The following is an 18886-nucleotide window of genomic DNA, read 5'->3' as shown; positions in this document are numbered from 1 at the left end:
TTTTTAAAGTAATCTCTGTGCCCAACATGAGGCTCAAATTCACAACTCCAAGATCAAGAGTCTCATGGTCCTCTGACTGAGCCAGCCAGATAGCCCCTGGACCACTTTCTTACACCATACACAAAAGTAAATTCAAAATGTGAGACCTGAAACCATAAAAACCCTAGAAGAGAACACAGGCAGTAACTTTTTGACATCAGCCATAGCAACTTCTTTCTATATATGTCTCTTGATGCAGGGTAAACAAAAGCAAAAATAAACTACTGGGAATACATCAAAATAAAAAGCTTCTGCACAACAAAGGAAACAATCAACAAAAATAAAAGGCAACCTACAGTATGGGAGAATATATTTGCAAATGACATATGTGATAAAGGGTTAGTATCCAAATCTATAAAAAACTTAAAAACTCAACATCCAAAACCCAAATAACCCAATTTAAAAATGGACAGAAAGCACAAATAGATGTTTCTCCAGAGAAAACACAGAGATGGCCAACAGACACATGAAAAGATATTGATCATCATTTACCATCAGGGAAATGTAAATCAAAACTACAATGAGATATCACCTCATACCTGTCAGAATGGCTAAAATCAACACCACAAGAAACAATATGTGTTGGTGAGGATGTGGAGAACTGGAACACTGCTGTGCCCTGGAATGCAATGACAAGCAACCACTGTGGAAAACAGTATGGAGGTTCCTCAGAAAGTTAAAAATAGAATTACCCTATGATCCAGTCATTGTACTTATGGGTATCCACTCCAAAAATACAAAAACACTAATTCAAAAGGATACATGCACCCCTTTGTTTACAGCAGCATTATTTACAATAGCTAAGACATGGGAGCCATCCAAGTGTCCGTTGATTAATGAATGGATAAAGAAGGCATGGTGTATGTATACCCAATGGAATATTATTCATTCACAAAAAAGAATGAAATCTCGCCATTTGCAACAACATGGATAGAGCTCAAGAGAATAATACTAAGCAAAATGAATCAGAGAAAGACAAGTATCTTTTGATTTCACTCACATGTGGAATTTAAGAAATAAAACAGAGCAAAGGGAACAAAAGAGAGAGACAACTCAAGAAACAGATTCTTAATTATAGAGAACAAACTGGTGGTTACCACAGGGAGGGTGGTGGGGGATAAGTTAAGTAAGTGATGGGGGGCGCCTGGGTGGCTCAGTGGGTTAAGCCGCTGCCTTCGGCTCAGGTCATGATCTCAGGATTCTGGGATCGAGTCCCGCATCGGGATCTCTGCTCAGCAGGGATCCTGTTTCCCTCTCTCTCTCTCTCTGTCTACTGTGAACTCTCTCTGTCAAATAAATAAATAAAATCTTTAAAAAAAAAAAAAAAAAAGTAAGTGATGGGGATTAAGGAGTGCACTTACCATGAAGAGCACCGGGTGATGTATGGAATGGTTCAATCACTATATTATATACCAGAATCTACTATTCTACTTTATGTCAACTAATTGGAGTTAAACAAAAACTTAAAATGCAAAAAAAAAAAAAAAAAAAAAAAAAAGTTTCAGTTGTTTTCCTTGAATGAATGCTCTTTGTGTTCTCACAAGCCTTTGGTTAACTTTCAGAATTTGGCAATTCTTTGCAAGTAATCTTGTTGCTTACATAAAAGAGTGGATTTGCAGAGGTCCTTATTCTGCCATTCTTAATCTTATATACTAGCAAACCTAGCAAACCACTAGCAAACCACTCATCTTCTCCCTAAGCCCCAAACTCCTCTTCCTGTTTTGTTTCTTGGCTCCTTAAATGGTACCCGCAGAGCTCCATGAACCAGCAATCTGGAAATAATCTTTGACTCTTCTCTTCCTCTCTCCCTCCTTCTTTGGATTCAATCAAATACGAAATCCTAACCATTCCACTTCCTAAATCTCAATCTTCCATCTCTTTCTTCTCAGTCCCTTTCTCATTTACCAAGGTCCCATTACCATCATCTCTCCCTTTAATCCCTGTCTCTAAAGGGTTTCCTTCTTCTCTATATCCTCCATTACACTCAGTCATTAGGATCATTAAAAAATGCAGACTAGTGGAGGATTAAGAGTTCAGGCTTGAGACCCAAGCTGACATAGTAATATGAGTACATAGAGTACTATGTCAGCTTTGCTATATACTAGCTCTGGGTCCTTGTTCAAATTACTTATTCCCTCTGTGACTCAATTTTCTCATCTATAAAATTGAAATCACATTAGTTCTTAACTCATAGGATATTCATGAGGATCAAGTAAAAAAATCCTAGTGAAGGTTTTATTACATTGTCTGACATGTAGTAAGGATTCAACATATGATAGTAATATAGTAAAGTCCCAACCCTTTAACATGACTTATATGCACAAGAGCATCTCCCAGGGGTTTACCTTTCAACAGCTTCTACCAATCTTGGAGCCATTAGAAATTTCATTTACTATGTCCATTCTCAGGTCTCAGGTCTCAGGTCTCAGCCTTCAAACATATTGTTCTCCACCTGAAACATCTGTAGTTTCTCCAATATACCACACATGATTCTGGCTCAGGGCCTTTGCACTGGCTATTTCCTCTGTCTGAGAGGATCTTTCTTAGATCATCATTTCCTTGCTTCACTCACATCTCTCTACCTACATGTTATATCCTTAGTGTAGCCTTGCTGATCACCATATGAAAGTGGTGTTCTCTGGATTACTGTCCTTTGTAACTCCTGCCTTGTGTTAAATGATCATTTCTTTATTACTTACCTGTTTTTTTTGTTCAAATGTAAGGTCTGCAAAGCCAAGAATTTTGTCTTGTTCCTTGTATTTTTAGCACTTATAAATCCCTGGCACATGAAAGACACTTACAAATGTTTGTGGAATGTATGAATAAATGTGAGATCTTGGTGAGTTTCCCTGGTAAGGTATTTTGATGAAGATATACTGAGATGCAGATAAGAAATAGATATTATTTTAGATACTTGAAATGGCTCCTGGGATCAGATAGGGGACCAGTGACAGACCCAGGCTTACTTAAACACATCTATTCGGTTAAGACAAGAGAAAGAAATTCCAGGTGGAATTGGTATCAGTAACAGTAAAGGTTTTCACTAGTTTTAAAAGATGAACTAAAAGACCTATCTAGAATTAGTAAATCTCTCTTAGAAGGTTTCTATCTTTATGGTCTTCCTGGGTTGGTTTATGGTTGTCCTGGTTGGACGTTTCCTGGCTGTCAAAAAATTATCATCTTTTGATACACACACATTAATATATGTCTGGAACTAGGCACTTGCATCTTCTCCCTACAGCTCAGTCTGCAGTACATGCAATCAGTCGACTGCCATGATCTTTGTTGTCATGAAGAGAAATCTGGGTTTCATAAGATCTGTGTTTTCTTTGTTTCATCCTCCATCTCCTGCTTTTTCCCACCTATAGAATTTTACCTACTTTATAGCTGATATTTCTGTTTTCTCTCTTCCCATTCTTAACCTTCCTGAAAAATCTTTGGAAGAATGCTGCCTTTCTGTTCAAGAGTTTATTAAGTATATCAACTTGCTGATGCAAAGTTTTGTATTCATTTTCCTGTAGAGTTTTGGCTTAAAGCAGTGAGTAAGATTTGTGTTCCAAGTTCTCTGTTTTCCAGCCCTTGCCAAGCTAGCAATTCAGCAATCAGTTTGGATTGGAAATGGCCTTTATCTTTTTCAACTATGGTTAACAAAAGTGCCCTTCGTGGGCCATCTATCATCTATTTTTTAACTTCTCAGTCTGGTCACCTGCCAGCTATTTCAGCTGCACAATGCCATTACTCAAACCTTGAATTTCATTTTATTTGCAAGCAAGCGCACTTGCTATGTCTTTTGGAAACTCCTGACAGTGTTGGATGAGATCACTGAGCTCATTTCAATCTTTTGCTTCTAGATGCAAGTATCCAAGTCTCTGAAATCCAGTGTATTCTTTTTAACCCTTTGGAATTTAGGTCTTGTGCCTTTACTTAGACTAACTTCATTAAAAGTTCCTCTTATCTCTGTCAATTTGCCAAAGCCCTTGTAAAAACCAGTGATATTTTCACTGAGATTTTGCATTGTAATATTTTATCCTGGTTCCTTACTTTCCTGTTTTGGGGGGCCTAAAATAACAAATGGATTTATCACTGGCATTTGATTTAACTGCATCTTTAAACCAACTTCCTCAAGGTAATTCTTATTTGTATCCCGGGTTCCTTAGAAAACTTCTTTGGAGCTTTCATGATCTATTGATAATTTGACAACTCTCTGAGAATTTCTTTTTTCTCCCATGAGGTTTTAAAATTTCTTTTAATGTGCTTCATATCTTTTTCCCATTATGGTCAGAAACATTGCTCCTAAAGAAAATGCTAAAGTAATTACTTCTCAGTATGGTGGTTATAGATTCCCAAGGCACTTGAAAATTAGGTTGTGGAGGGGCATCTGGCTGGTTCAGGTGGTAGAGTGTACAACTCTAAGTCTCAGGGTCATGAGTTTGAGCCCATATTGAGGGTAGAGTTTATGTGAAAGAAAGAAAAAAATGAAAAAAAAGAAAAGAAGGAAGGAAGAGTATCAGGCTATGACTGTAGAGTGGAACAGTGATGTGGCAGAGAAGATAGAAGGCGGAGGTCAGCAGGCACCAGAGAAAGGAGCCCCAGCCTGGGAACAGGCAGTGGGTATACTTGTTGAAGCTAATTTCCTACCAGAACCAGGTGAGATGAAAAGTCCAGGAGAACGAAGAGCTAGAGCTCAAGATCCATTGGTCTCCCAAGACTTCCCTATAGTTCTGTAACACGGCCTGCCACCCAGATCTTAACTGTGGAGTCAGGCAGGGCTGGTCCATCCACGGATTGTACTCTAGCCCTGCTACAGTCAGACCCCCACCTCAGCAGCGCAGTAACTCAGTAGCACCAGTGTGGGAAAACAGGCACTTCTAGGGCTCCTGGCTGGCTCAGTCCGTAGAGCATGTGACTCTTGATCTTGAGGTTGTGAGTTCAAGCCCCACACTGGGCATAGAGGTTACTTAAAAATAACTAAAAAATTTAAAAAATACCAAGTTTCTCCTTCCACGAGGCTTTATAATACGTGCACAAATCTATGGTGAGTATGATGTGACTAGTGCTCCCTAAAGACATGCCATTTACAACATGTACAATCAGACACAGTGACCGGTACCTCCTGCCCACTGCAGTGTGAACTCCCGGCCCTAGAATGATCCTAGAGGTAGACATTGCCTTCCTTCTGGGAAAGATTTCAGTTTATCTAATCCCATTGGCCTTTTCTTTCCTCCAGCCCCTTCCATATTGCTATTCAAGATGGATCGCAAAATCTCCATCATCGTGGATATTCAGCAAATCTCTCTCTCTCTCTCTAATATATATAATATTTAACATATAAATATTTTATAAATTAAATATTTATATAAATATTTGATATATAAAATATATAATATATTATATAATATATAAATTATATATTAATTTCTATATATAATTAATTTCTATATATAATATATATATTAATTTCTATATATATAAATTTCTTAATGGACTCCATGCCCAATATAGGGCTTGAACTCAAAATCTTAGGATCAAGAGTTGCATGCTCTATGGTAGAGCCATCTAGGCACCCCAGAAACCCAAGATATTTAAAAGAGAAGAATTTCTTTTTGCTCATGAGAGGGAAGTGTGAAGAGAATGGGGCTGGGTGTCAGGCCTGGTCCCAGTCCCACATGTGCCATTAGCTGAGCATGTGGCTCTCTGGCATTTTACTTTGAGCATTCTACTCTGAGTTTCCGAGAGGTCCCTATAGGATAAGATGCTGAGCTGGATGATCACGAGGGCTGCTTCTACGTGTGGCCTTCTGTGGGAATCCAGTGATCGGGGTTTAGTGGCCAGACTTGAGGAACAGTGAGAAACCTGAAAACAGGTTCACTGCCTTTCTGGGATGACATAACTTGGGAGAAATTGCTCACGTGGGAGGAATGAATCATGCCATACTACCTAGACCTGGACAAGCAACTTGGCACTTTCCTGGCATTGCTTTCATGTCAAGGTCAGAGCTGTAGAGAACGCTTTTAGGCAAATAGGTCTCGAGCCATGGAATGTAGAAAGGGCCCCCAGCAACTACATGGCTGAATACGGACAGGCACATCAGGTGACCCACCTCAAAATAGCCAGAGGCCTAACTGACCAGTGGGCTACTTACAACCAGGCACAGTTCCCCAAAAGGGGAGAATTCCATAGTCGCCATACCTCCTCAACTTCCCCCCTTAAAAACTGCCCCTACCCACTTCCTCATTGCAGACAACCTCTCTTGTGCTGCAGTGCTGCTCCTTCCTGGTAAATTTGATAAACTTCTATCTCCTTTGTTCTGCTTCAGGAGAATTCTTTCACCTTCCATGTGGCTTCCACCTGATCTTCCCCCCACATTTCAGGGCCTCCATCCAATCGGGATAGATACCCCATTTAGACACCACAAGAACTACTTCCAGTTCCTCTAATTATGCAGATTTTGACCACAGTAGGAATGAGTGTTGAAAGTCTTACGTGGAGTCCATTTGTTGCTTAAGGAAGTTTTCTTCTACTTCTAGTCTGTCGGAAATGAGTGTTGACTTTCATCAAATGTGTTTTCTGCATCAGTAGAAAGGATCATGTGGTTTTATCCTTAAATATGTTGATCTGGTAAATTATATAGATAGATTTTCTAATATTAAGACATCCTTGAATTATTTTGAAATCATGGGTTTTTAAATATACTGTCGAATTGGATTTGCTTGTATTTTATTCAGGTCTTTTCCATCTATGTTTATAAATAATGTTTTGTTTTATTTATTTAGTTAGTTAGTTAGATATTTAATTATATATTTATTTAAAGATTTTTATTTACTTATTGACAGAGAGAGAGATGACAAGTAGGCAGAGAGGCAGGCAGAGAGGGGGAAAGCTGACTTCCTGCTGAGCAGAGAGCCCGATGCAGGGCTGGATACTAGGACCCTGAGATCATGACCTGAGCCAAAGGCAGAGGCTTAACCCACTGAGCCACCCAGGAACCCCATATTTATTTATTTATTTTTAAAGATTCTCTTTTAAAGTCATCTCTATACCTACCATGGGGCTCGAACCCACAATCCTAAGATCAAGAATCATGGACAGGCTCTACCAAGTGAGCCAGCCAGGTGCCCCTATAAACAATGTTTTAAGCACGAAAGAGAGTTTATTGGTTCATTTGACTGAAAATTCCAGCAGCAATTCTATCTATGTTTATAAGTGACAATGATTTTTAATTTTCTTTTTTTGTGTTGACCTTGCCTGGTTTGGGTGTGAGGATTACATGAGTCTTAAAAATGAGTTGTGTAACTTTCTTTTTTTTCTTCTTTGAAATAGTTTGTATAAGATGAAGATTAGCTGTCCTTTGAAGTTTTATTAAACAAACCTCTAAAAATATCAGAGTGAACTTCCACTTGGTCAGGATGGTGTCCAGATACCCAGGACAAATTTCCCAGTAAAACAGCTATGTGGACATTCAGAGGAAGCAAGAAACCAGATTGCTCCCTCAGGGCATCTCCAAACCTGGTAAGTTTGAATTTCAGTTTTGACATTTGAGGATAATAGAGGAGAGGAGGCGACAAAACCCTCTCAGAATCTAATGGAAGATTTCTCTGTAAAGCTAGGTCTGCAAAATGGTAAGCGCTTTATATAAGGGTGAATAGAAGTAATGCACATCACAGAGGGCACAGTAGGGAAACTTGCTTGTCTTGACCTTTTTGCTAACTGAAAGGAGGGGAAATGACTTCCTTGGGAATTTATTTTTTATTTTTTTAAAGATTTTATTTATTTATTTAAGAGATAGAGCATGAGCAGGGGAGGGGGAGGGGCAGAGGGAGAAGACGACTCCCTGCTGAATGGGGAGCCCAATTGGGGTGAGGGTGTGGTGCGTGATCCCAGGACTCGGATCATGACTTGAGCCAAAGGGAGACATTAACCCACTGAGTCATCCATGCACCCCTTCCTTGGGAATTTGAAATCAATTTTTATTTGGGCACAAGGCTGCCTGGAGTAAAGACTGTAACTCCCAGCCTTCTCTGCACCTAGGTGTGGTCATGTGACTACATGTTCTGGCCGGTGAAATGCAAGTGGAAGTGATGCTTGCACTTCATTAAGGAATTTTCAATGTATGTTCATAAATGAGATGGAATTTTATTTTATTACTTTTTAAAGATTTTATTTATTTTTTTATTTGAGAGAGAGACAGAGCACAAGTGGGAGTTAGAGGGAGAGGGAGAAGCAGACTCCCCACTGAGCAGGGAGTCCAATGTGGGGCTCAATTCCAGGACCCTGAGATCATGACCTGAGCCAAATGCAGACACTTAACTGACTGAGCCGTCCAGATTTCCCAATGGGATAGAATTTTAAAGTTCTTTTCTTGTGTTGATTTTGTCTGATTTGAGAGCTCTTTAAAGGTGAAAGTTATTGCTATAGATGACTTGCATCACTGCCATCCTGGTGCAAGGAGTGAATGAGACATGGAAAGGGGTGTCACAGAAATAGAAGGTTCACATGAACAAAGGGGATTCTTATTCTTTCTTTCTTTTTAAGATTTTGTTTTTAAGTAATCTGTACACCCAAAGTGGATTTCAAACTTACAACCCCGAGATCAAGAGTCACATGGGGCACCTGGGTGGCTCAGATGGTTAAACATCTGCCTTCAGCTCAGGTTATGATCTCAGGGGATCAAGCCCCACATCAGGCTCTCAGCTTGGTGGGGAGTCTGCTTCTCTCTCTCCCTCTGCCTCTCCCCCTACTTGTGCTGTCTTTGTCCCTTTCTCTCAAATGAATAATTAAAATTTAAAAAAAAAAAAAAAAGAGAGAGAGAGACATGCTTTACCAACTGAGCCAGCCAGGAGTCCCCAGAGGGATTTTTATTCCTAAAAGCATAAGATCCCAGCCCTAGGATCTTCTAAGTCTCAGCCAAGATAAGTGCCTTGAAAAATAAGCTATAATTAATGATTGAATGTGGAGGGACATGAAGTGAATTATTTTTGTCTTCATCCCAAAGTAATCTGGAACATTCTATGGGCTGAAAATGGGGAGAGTTTTGGGTTGCATTACTCAGAAAGGAGAAAAAAATTGCGTGTTTTTATGTGTTTATAAGAAAGGTCCAGTGAAATTTAAAATATTTCTTGAATTATCTCTCCTCCTGCATGTGCTTGTCAGAGCTCTTATTTCAAATGGGCCTCAGTTCAACCTCAATCCAGCCTTCTGCATTCCTCAATTCCTCTTCTTTTTTGTCCTAAAAGGAGTCTCATATTACCTACGAATCAGGGCCTTGCCTGCCTTCCCTGTTCACAATCAGTCCGGCTCAAGGACGCAGGGCTAGTCTGAGCCCTAGTTGCAGTGGTTTAAAGTGTTCCTTTATCTGGGAGGTAACTGTTGAATTAAGGACTCAATTCTAGCTCCAGTAAAAAACAAAAGATAAAATAGTCATGGAGCCCTTCCAACCCCATAAATTCCACAGTTTCAGATATATGCCCCTTTTTCTTAGCACTGGTTTGAATTCTGTGAACATTTACCTGCTTGCAAGTGTTCTAGATTAGCATTTTTCAAATCTTTTTGTTTGTATACTCCACATAAAAGTTTTTGAAAAGTATGTACTCCCTCACACATTTCTACTTGGATAAATGTTCTCAGCAAATTTCATTTAGGTACATAGAATATAATTCCCACATATTGGCATTTTGACATAAATATGCTACATCGTTCTTTCAAATGTATCCAATAACATCTAAATACTGTAATGAGGGGCGCCTGGGTGGCTCAGCAAGGTAGGCCTCTGCCTTCGGCTCAGGTCATGATCTCGGGGTCCTGGGATCGAGCCCCGCATCGGGCTCTCTGCTCAGCAGGGAGCCTTCCCCCTCTCTCTGCCTGCCTCTCTGCCTGCTTGTGATCTCTGTCAAATAAATAAAATCTTTAAAAAAAATAAAAATAAAAAAATAAATACTGTAATGATTTGAAATGCACCAGCATCCTTTTAAAAATATACAATCTCCTCTTTAACAACGAGAAATTTTATATCACTTCTTCTCCTTGAACTGTTGTTTCCAATACATTCCTCCCCCAGAATTTTATCCTACTGTAATATGTACTGATGCTTAAAAATTGTTATATTACTTCTCATAATTCTTTGCAACATAAATGTGTATATTTTCATTTTATTTAATTTCTTATGAACTTAAAACTCTGTCTTATACATGACAATTATTAGTAATACAAAATTGAAATGTTATATTTATGGAAGGAGATTTAAGAAAACTTTATGACACAGATTTTTTTTTTTTTTTTAACCTTGTGAAATAAATAGGCTAAAGTATTTTTAAACTGTCTTCGTGTCAGGGTGACTCATGTGAGTCGCTCTTCCACTCAGAGTCAATGTCTTACTTTTTCCCACATGTTGTCTCGGGGGCATCAAAAACATTGGTGAAGCAGCAGTTCCTACCAAAACCCCCCTTCACTCTGGTCTCAGGAGGGTATTCCTCTAGGTCACCATCATCTACTCAACTTTTGATGCTAGCACTTTCTCATTTTGACCAGAAGGTGCCAGGCAAAGACAACTATGACAAGACTGCCACTTGGTGGCTATAGATGGTAACATTCACCAATTTACCATGTGGAGGGGGAAAAGAATGCCTTAGAATCAATGAGGGGGTAGTACTGCGAATGGGAAGGCAGGAAAGGAGAATTGAAGGAAGCTGGGATGGAGTACAGAGGGACATTAGGGATCTGGAAACAGACTCCTTTTAATTTTCTCTGTACATTTTTTCTCCCTGGATAGTCCACTTACTTTGAAGACCATGACCTAAAGGATCAATTCTTAAACTTTTTGGTCTCAGGACCCTTACAATATCTTACAGATAATTGAGGACACCAAATAGCATTTGTTTATATGGGTTAAATCTATTTATAGTGAAGGGGTCCAGAATAGGGCCTCTGTGCTGCCCAAATGCCCCACTTTAGCATGTGGATTATTTTGAGCTGAAGGCATGAGACCTTCTGGGCTCAAGAGAAAAATTTGACTACCCTTAACCACACGAAAGAATCTAAATTGGGGAGTCTTTCCCAGAATTTCCAAGAATAAGGATTATTGATAGAGATAAATTTTACCTGAAAGACCCAACTGTGTGGTAGGGCAAATATATAATTACCAGACATTTGCTCTTCTTACTGCTCTGGGAAGTGCATTCCCTTACTCAGAAGTCCCAGACCACTATCCCCAATCTCTAGTTCAGAATGAGATAAGTATATTTTTGCCTGACTGTCTTTGGAATTTCCATGTCTATGTGGATTCCCCATAAATATTAAAATTTTATTTTCTCCTATTAATCTCTCTTAGTCCACCAAGAAAGACTCTTAAGGGGATAGGAATTCTTTTTTTTTTTTTTAATATTTTATTTATTTATTTGACAGAGAGAGAAATCACAAGTAGGCAGAGAGGCAGGCAGAGAGAGAAGGGGAAGCAGGCTCACCCCTGAGCAGAGAGCCTGATGCAGCGCTCAATCCCAGGACCCTGGGATCATCACCTGAGCTGAAGGCAGAGGCTTTAACCCACTGAGCCACTCAGGCACCCCAAAGGGATAGGAATTCTTGACAGGAAATAGTATCAGTAATTAAAACAGAAAAAATTTAGGGGTGCCCAGCTCATTTAGTCAGTGGTGCATGTGTCCCTCGATCTTGGGTTGTAAGTTTGAGCCCCAGGTTGGATGTAGAAGTTACTTAAAAATAAGAAAATCTTAAAAAAGAAAAAAGAAAAAAATAAATATTTATGTAACACATTTTTAAAATAATAAACCTATTGCAAAAAATTTTAAAAATAAAAATAATAAACGTATTGCATATTAACAAAAATGATATTTAAAATTTTTAAAATTTGAGTATAGTTGACATACAATGTTATATTAGCTTCAGGTATACAACATAGTAATTCAACTTATTTGTATGTTATGCTATGCTCACCCCAACTGTAGCTATTAGTCACCATACAACACTATTATAGTACCATTGACTATTTTCCTTATGCTGTGCCTTTTGTTCCTGTGACTTCTTCATTCCATAACTGGAAGTCTGTATCTTCTACTCATCTTCATCCATCTTGCTATCTCCCTACCCCTCTCCCCTCATGGCAACCATTAATTTGTTCTCTGTATTTATTGGTCTGATCCTGCATTTTGTTTGTTCATTCATCTGCTTTTTAAATAATTAACATATAAATGAGATCATATGGTATTCTGACTTGTTTTACTTAGCGTAATACCCTCTAGGTCTATCCAAGTTGTAATGGCATGATCTCATCCTTTTTTATGGTTGTGTAATATATATATATATTTATACATATTCATATATATATATAAAAGATATCTTCCTTATCCATTCATCTATCAATAGGCATTAGATTGCTTCCATAACTTGGCTATTTTTAAAAATTTTTTTATTCCTTTTCAGCATAACAGAATTCATTGTTTTTGCACCACACGCAGTGCTCCATGCAATACGTGCCCTCCTTAATACCCTTACCTGGCTCCCCCAACCTCCCACCCACCCCCCGCCCCTTCAAAACCCTCAGATTGTTTTTCAGAGTCCATAGTCTCTCATGGTTCACCTCCCCTTCCAGTTTCCCTCAACTCCCATCTCCTCTTCATCTCCCTACGTCCTCCATGTTGTTATGCTCTACAAATAAGTGAAACCATATGATACTTGATTCTCTCTGCTTGACTTATTTCACTCAGCATAATCTCTTCCAGTCCCATCCATGTTGCTACAAAAGCTGGGTATTCATCCTTTCTGATGGAGGCATAATACTCCATAATGTATATGGACCACATCTTCCTTATCTATTCATCTGTTGAAGGGCATCTTGGTTCTTTCCACAGTTTGGCGACTGTGGCCATTGCTGCTATAAACAGATGGCCCTTCTTTTCACTACATCTGTATCTTTGGGGTAAATACCCAGTAGTGCAATGGCAGGGTCATAGGGAAGCTCTATTTTTAATTTCCTTTTTTTTTTTAAAGATTTTATTTATTTATCAGAGAGAGAGAGGGGAGAGAGTGAGCACAGGCAGACAGAATGGCAGGCAGAGGCAGAGGGAGAAGCAGGCTCCCCGCCGAGCAAGGAGCCCGATGTGGGACTCGATCCCAGGATGCTGGGATCATGACCTGAGCCGAAGGCAGCTGCTTAACCAACTGAGCCACCCAGGCGTCCCTATTTTTAATGTCTTGAGGAATCTCCACACTGTTCTCCAAAGTGGCTGTACCAACTTGCATTCCCACCAACAGTGGAAGAGGGTTCCCCTTTCTCCACATCCTTTCCAACACAAGTTGTTTCCTATCTTGCAGTTAACTGGTGTAAGGTGGTATCTCAATGTGGTTTTAATTTGAACCTCCCTGATGGCTAGTGATGATGAACATTTTTTCATGTGTCTGATACATAACTTGGCTATTGTTTTAAAATATATATGTTTATGTATGCTAACTATATTCTACAAAATAATTACTATTTTTTAATGACTTTATTCATTTGTTTGAAAGAGAGAGAGAGCAGGAGTAGAAGGGCAGAGGAAGAGTGAGAAACAGACTCCCTGCTGCAGAGCTCAATCCCAGGACCTGGGGACCACAACCCAAGCTGAAGGTAGAGGCTTAACCAAACAAATGACCCACATGCCCCTATTTTATATTTTTAAAAATCTTTTTAATGTTTGCTTAATAGAAGACAGCTAGATTCTCATATCTGCTTCTGCTTTCAATATGTTGTGAAGTATTGTTTTGGTTAAAGGATATGAAGAAAATTTGGACTCACATAAAAAACATATTTGGAAAAGAAAGTATCTCCCAGAAGGACTACCATGGGCCCTCAGACCACATTTTAGAACTACTGACGTAGAACAATATTTGTACATGTGCACCAGAAAACATATACATATCTTATGGACATGAATTTTTATAGCACCATTGTTTTAAACAACGAAAAGCTGAAGCAAGACATACCCAATATTGAAACCATGCCCCATAGGATAAATGACATTAAAACTGTCACCAACAGGATGCCTGGATGGCTCAGTCTATTAAGTGTCTGCCTTCTGGCTCCTTGCTAGGTGGGGAGCCTGCTTCTCCCTCTGCTTGTGCTCTTTCTCTCTTTCTGACAAATGAGTAAAAATCTTAAAACAAACAAACAAAAAACCTATCACCAGCAAGACCTCCACTGACTACCTCCCCCCAACCTTTTCTTCACAGGAATGTTAACCTTATCTTTCAGAGGCAGACAACAGGAAGAGCTCCAGTTTGAGCGGGACCACGGACACACACCTGCACAGATAGACCTTGGAATGTACAACAGGTACCTCCACCTCATTATAATGTTAAAATCTCTGCCCAAGGAGGAGGACAAACATCATTAATACACCTAGGATACACGTATAGGCATATTTTCTAAGTAAGTCTGCACAACCACATGCTGGCCTTCATAAGCGATGACTAAACTTCCTTTTCTGAATATTCATCCTAATGCTTAAGTAAAAGAAACCCATTCACCTCCACTTGGGGAGTCATGGCTTTGCAAGTTGTTCCCCTGAAGTCCTTAGTTGCTTCAAAATGTTTTCTTTGTGTGATACCACCACCTGGTGTAATGTATCTGTAACTCACCAGGTATGGACTTCAGTTCAGTATACAGTGTAAGTAGAATAGATAAGTGGATTGTGGTGTATTTGTATAATGTTATACACATTGATGAAAATGAATGAAAATAGCCAGCTTTATTAAAATGGATGAATCTGGGGAGATTTGGAAATCAGTGCGACACAATGTAGTTGGTTCTCTTGCTCCAGCTTCCTGTCATACAAAAGGTGGTGGTTTTTTACTCAAGCTCTTCCTTGAAATCCAGTGTCCCCAATATCTATGGTAAAATAGATGCCACAGGGTCCACATCCTGAAATTTTGATCTTTTGTGAACTAATAGATGTTCAAAGACCTGTTTGCCTCCTAGCACTTCCAGTGTGAAAGATCCCCCAGAGTTAGAGAACTCTGATCAGATTAAGGTGTTGTTTCCCCTTGGGGATTCCCACAGGGCAAGTCTTGAGGGTAGACAGAGGTCAACTATGTATAGAAGATGAGGGCCCATCTGACTGCAGTAGGCACATAGGTAGAGGTACCATTTGACATTTTTAAAACATAAAAGCTAAGAAGACTTTACACCTATTGGTATTTCTTCTGCCCAAGCACTAAACCTCATTTATTCCTGTTGTAGAAGCTAAGACATCGAAATGTCTCCTATTTTCCCAAAAGATTCTGTTTTTCTTTTCTTTTTTTTTTTTTAGATTTTTATTTATACATTTATTTGACACAAAGAGAGAGAGAGAGAGAGAGAGAGAGGGAGAGCGCGCACGCACACACAAGCGAATGAGCAGGGTGGGAGGGATAGAAGGACAGGGAGAAGAAGACTCTACCCTGAGCAGGAAACCCGATGCGGGGCTCAATCCCAGGACCCTGGGATCATGACCTGAGTTGAAGGCAGACGCTTAAGTGACTGAGAGCCACCCAGATGCCCCCCTAGTCTCTGTGTTTCAAAGGAATTTAAAAATAACAGCACCAGAAAAACTTGTATTTCTAAAAGAGAAGCCTCCCAAATTATCTCCTTGATGAAGTCACCACCATTAGGCTCTCCGGAATAAGATGGTGAATCTGCAGTTTGACAACAGCTGGAGCCTTTCACAAACTTGTATCTAAGGTTTTCCTGGGGGCGAGATTTCTGTTCAGCCTTCTCTCCACTAAATGGCCCATCTTTTCCTTCCCTCCTACTTCCCTTGTCTCTCTTCCTCCACCCCCAAGACTATAACATTGCTTTAACTCTACGATTCCTACTACTTGGTCCCATATCCTGGCCAAAATAAGCAAACAAAAATTTGGTGTCTGTGTCTTATCTCAGTTTACTGTGGCTCAGATCACACATCCTCATTTCAGATTTTATACTTTGGCTGATGGGTCAGAAATGAAAAGGGCTAAGGTTCCATTTGTTTCTTCAGAAAATGTAGTCAGGTTATGGAACAGAACACCACCGCTTTTAAAAAATAAAACGGGGGCTCCGGGATAGCTCTGTCAGTTGGGTGTCTGCCTTATGTTCATGTCCTGAATCCAGGACCCTGGGATTGAGCCCCACATCAGACTCCTGCTCAGGGGGGAGCCTGCTTCTCCCTCTCCCTCTGCTCCTTCCCCTGCTTGTGCTCTCTCTTTCTCTCAAATAAATAAGTGAAATCTTAAAAAATAAAATAAAACAAAAAATAAGAATGTTCACTCTTTCTCTCAATTTGTAGAAATGTCATGGGAAAAAAACACAAAAAGAAAATACTCAAAATGATTGATTGATGTCAGTTCAGTAAATGCATACTTTTTAAAATAAATGCATACTTTAAAAAATCTTAACGCAGCCATTTTTAAATTTCTCATGAGTTTTAGAGTCACTAACTTTCTTCATTGGGTGTACTCTTTTATGTTGAAAAGGGAACAAAAATAAGTAGTTTTTAAATATTTTCTTACCATTTTTTTCTTACAGGTTTAAAATTCTATTGTTGAATCTTAAACATTCTTCTCTAACTGAAATGTGATTACAAATAAATAAGCTACGTTGTCTTTCTGTGAAACCTCAGGAAGCTCCTTCCACTTTTCCATCCTTCACAGAACAAAGTAAACAGATTTCAAGTGAAACCCTCAATGAAAGCCTTTTAATGATTTTCAAGAAACTAGATGGTTTCACAGGCAACACTCTGTGGCTCTTTTAAAACCAATCACCTCCTAAGAGGCTAACTTCAAAGGAAGCATCATATCAAGGGGATTTAAAAGAAACCAACAGGAGTAGTCTCCTTAAATACACATTAAAAAGACAATACAATACAAGGTGCTTTTTTTTTTTTTTTTAAGATTTTATGTTTAAATAATCTCTACACCCAACATGGGTCTCAAACATACAACTCTGAGATGAAGGTTCCTATGCTCCACTGACTGAGCACCCGGAACCCCCAGAGTACTCTTATTTGAAGAAGTGGGTTCACCTCTCGTTCTTCCCCTCAGAAAATTAATTAGAAAAGATTAACCAGGAAAACTGAAAAGGTTGCCTGCTCTCTCTCTTTTGTCTTCCGCTCCTCCCCTACACCTCAAGCCTCTCTGAATGTGTGTACTTGAAATCAGGATTTTTGGATTGAGTTTTAAAACCAAAGAAGTCAGAATAATTTCCCTTGGTATGCAGAAGAACAGAAATGAACTGTTTGCAGAAATGTTTTTTAAAGTTCATAATAAAGTTGAATAGTAACTGCAATGTTGATTTGCCTGGTTTACGTAAATATTTAAGAGAGGAAAATGGATACCAAAAAATTTCCACTGCCCTTCAAGGTCCTTCCAGCTGGACTAAGAATCAAACTGACATGAGACAGGTTAACAGGAGAAAATCAGATTTAGTTTCCTATGTACTGTGTAGTTTCCTACCGGGAATCCACATAGACACATTCCCAACACATGCAACTTGAGTCTTATGCTGAGCTAAGGAGAGGGTGTGGGACCTGAGGTTAGGGAGGGGAGGAAGACTACTACTAAGAAGGTGAGAGGAGATGTTTGGAAACAAAGGTTGCCCTGTCAGGGAGATTTTTCCTTAGTGAAAGAGATCTCTGTTAATTGTTCTCTTCCTGGTAGAGGGTTTCTTTTCCAGTTAACTCAAAAAATCTTTATGCCAAATGGTCCATCTTGGGACAGTCTGTCCTTGGCCCCTACACACAAATCAGAGATGGGTACAGAAATATATACACATATATGATACATATATATGTTCTCTCCCCACTGATACTAAGTCTAGGCTATTAACCTGAGGATTTAGAAAAAAATTAATTTGTTCCCAGAAGGGTTGAGCAACTTTGAAAAACCCATTGAACAACCCTCTACCCTCTTCATTAATTTGGAGTTTAGTTTCCCTGGGATGTTCAAAGGAGTATTTTCCTTTGTATTAGATATACTCACAGGACTTTCCAAGGAAATTAGTAATGTAAAATGAGTTCCTGGGAGAATCTTTAAAACACTGAGGAAAAACACTTAAGGCACCAGTCGAGTGGTAAAGAATCATTAGCTTTCCATACTGACAAACTAACTGATAATTACAAAAAATTTCTTCAGTTCTCTAAAGCATCTAAACAAAGAATCTTGACCAGGCAACACACTGTTAATTTCTTTACAGTCATTACTTAAATTTGGAAAAATAAAAGTACATAAAAAAAAAAAAATCCTTCCAGGGGTGCCTGGGGGCTGGGTGGCTCAGTTGGTTAAGTGTCTGCCTTTGGCTCAGGTTGACCTTGGACTGATCCCAGCAGTAGGCTCTGTGCTCATCAGGAAGTCTGATTGTCCATCCACTCCTCTCCCTGCTTGTGTGAGTGCGCTCACTCTCATTCTCTCTCTCTCTCATTCTCTCTCTCAAATAAATAAAAATCTTTTAAACAAATGAAAATATGGGGGTGAATAGGAGAAAACCACTAACCTTATTGAAAGTGGTTGCCTTTGGAGAGGGGATTGAAAGGTAGGGTGTGTAGAAGGGAGATACTGCTTTTCATTCTATTTTGTCATATTTTTGACATTTAAAAAAAACACTGGCACATGTTAATTTAGCAGAAATCAAGGAGCACGCACTTCCCAGAAGGTGTGGGGTGGAGGCACTACAGGGCTCTGATTAGTTTTTGCTTGGGGTCCTGAATTTATAGCTCTTTATTTTATTTTTTTTTTAAAAAGATTTTATTTATTTATTTGACAGAGAGAAATCACAAGTAGATGGAGAGGCAGGCAGAGAGAGAGAGAGGGAAGCAGGCTCCCTGCTGAGCAGAGAGCCCGATGCGGGCCTCGA

At 39.3% G+C, this 18886-nt stretch overlaps 1 long non-coding RNA gene across 2 annotated transcripts; it reads left to right on the top strand.

Annotated features, from left to right (window-relative positions):
• Nucleotides 1-7359: 7359 nt before the first annotated feature.
• On the top strand, nt 7360-17323 carry LOC131831399 (uncharacterized). 2 transcript variants are annotated; one of them, XR_009353634.1, is made up of 4 exons: nt 7360-7548; nt 13552-13651; nt 14276-14356; nt 16565-17323. It is a non-coding gene; the product is annotated as an uncharacterized LOC131831399 (long non-coding RNA). The 2 variants fall into 2 exon arrangements; XR_009353635.1 differs by lacking the exon at nt 13552-13651 and having other exon boundaries at nt 14254-14356.
• Nucleotides 17324-18886: the final 1563 nt, after the last annotated feature.

Source organism: Mustela lutreola, chromosome 5, assembly GCF_030435805.1.
Source record: "Mustela lutreola isolate mMusLut2 chromosome 5, mMusLut2.pri, whole genome shotgun sequence".
Classification (NCBI taxonomy): Eukaryota; Metazoa; Chordata; class Mammalia; order Carnivora; family Mustelidae; genus Mustela; species Mustela lutreola.
This window is presented reverse-complemented; position numbering and strand designations above follow the sequence as displayed.